At 56.9% G+C, this 1965-nt stretch overlaps 1 protein-coding gene across 1 annotated transcript in view; it reads left to right on the top strand.

Annotated features, from left to right (window-relative positions):
* Positions 1-1965, top strand: part of LOC125487853 (nonsense-mediated mRNA decay factor SMG5-like) — a 10307-nt gene that overhangs the window by 551 nt on the left and 7791 nt on the right. The window lies entirely within an intron of this gene.

A 1965-nucleotide genomic window follows, 5' to 3' on the forward strand; every position in this document is an offset into this window, starting at 1 on the left:
AATACTGTGGGGTCCTGAGGCCAGTGGTGGGTTCTTGAGACCAATAAGTGCGTACTGTGGCCATTGTGGGGGAGGGGAGCACTCCTGAGGCCAATAGAGACCTTGGATAGGGGTGTCCTGTGCCTAATAGAGGGGGTTCTGAGGGTTTGCTGGGGCCGGGGAAGCTGTCGGACCAATGAGGATGGAGGCCAACAGAAGAGGAGGAGAAAGAGGGTCTCTGAGGCAGCCTGTGTACCTCGGCGATGGCAGGTAGTGGGTACGCAGTCTCCTTGTCACAGGCTCAAGCCTTGTCATCTGGTCTGCACTTTGAGACAGCTACTTGAAACACAATTGTCTTCTAGTCCGATAAAAGATCCCACAGTCGCTGTTGGATAGAATGGGGAGGTGGGGATTCCTCTCCGCTGTCTCAGCCACTATTGCTAAGAACATAGTTATTCTAGGCAATGACCACATCGCTGTTGAGTGCCTGCTGACTTGGTGCTGACCCACCGACAGAGCCCGCTCGGGCAATGACCACACCGCTGTTGAGTGCCTGCTGACTTGGTGCTGACCCTCCGACAGTGCCCGCTCGCCCCAGCGCTGACCCTCCGACAGTGCCCGCTCGCCCCAGCGCTGACCCTCCGACAGTGCCCGCTCGCCCCAGCGCTGACCCTCCGCCAGTGCCCGCTCGCCCCAGCGCTGACCCTCCGACAGTGCCCGCTCGCCCCAGCGCTGACCCTCCGACAGTGCCCGCTCGCCCCAGCGCTGACCCTCCGACAGTGCCCGCTCGCCCCAGCGCTGACCCTCCGGATAATGTAGCAAAATGTGTCAGAGTTGAAAGAAAGCAAGCCAGATTAGTTGTAGTTGAGTGAAAACCTGGAGGATTTGGTCAGCATCTGTGTGGAGGTGAGCACGATTTGTTTGGAATTTGTGTAAGAATTGAATTTGGAAACTGTTCACCCAGTCTCTTGATGAGAAAATGGTCAGCTTGACCAATTTCCTCGTTTGAGATTGCGTGTGAAACATGGGGGGGAAATACAGCCGCCTTCCGTCCAATCTCCTGTTTTCCCTCCTTGTTTAAAATGGAAATCTCTCCTATTGTTGTGCCATAGTCTGTGAGTGTGGACAGCATGAGGATATGGTGTTGTAGGGACTGCGGGAAAGACTGAGCATTGAGAGTGGATGGGCGAGGGGTGCCGGGACGCGTGATTGGGGCAGGCGAGGGGAGCCGGGGCGCGTGATTGGGGCAGGCGAGGGGAGCCGGGGCGCGTGATTGGGCAAGGAGTAGCTCCTTGTCGATTCTTTGTGCAGGGTGATCCTTAGAGCAGAACAGGACAGACAGGACAGTTGACTTATTATGAAACAGATTTGATAGATCGGGGAGTTGCCCAGTTTCTGTCTTGTGCCATTGAGTCGTGGGGCACGAAGGGTAGGCTGCCATGGCGTCGTGTTGCGGGAACCTGTGTTGTTTATCGACCGGTTTACAACGGAAACCTTGGGAATGTCCAGCAGAAGGTTTCATGTCCCCTCAGAGTTCCCTGCCTAATATGGAAAGCCCCTTCCCTCCCCAGAAACAGCATCTGCTCATGCTACCGGTCTCCCAGCAAAGGTTCGTTGGCTCAGACCGGGCCAGAGAATGGAACTGGCCCCTCGCTTCCCTGTTTTGATCGGGTGGGTGCGTGCTTTTAGTCTGCGGCCCAGGCTTTACACCATCAATGTTCTGAGTCTGATAGGACAGCGTTTACATTGCATTTGTTTGAGACCGGGCCTGGCTTTTCTCGCTCAAGGCTGTCTGTGATTCCCATAGCTACATGAGGTTTGCCTGTTGGAGGGTCAGCATCAAGGCGCACCGCACTGGTGGAGTGGGTCAGCGCCGATGGAGCGGGCGCTGTCAGGAGGGTCAGCACTGACGGAGTGGACACTGTCGGAGGAGGTCAGCGCCGGGGGAGCGGGCACTGTCGGAGTGCCTCAGCGCCGAGGGAGCGG

Source organism: Rhincodon typus, chromosome 46, assembly GCF_021869965.1.
Source record: "Rhincodon typus isolate 14 chromosome 46, sRhiTyp1.1, whole genome shotgun sequence".
Taxonomy (NCBI): Eukaryota; Metazoa; Chordata; class Chondrichthyes; order Orectolobiformes; family Rhincodontidae; genus Rhincodon; species Rhincodon typus.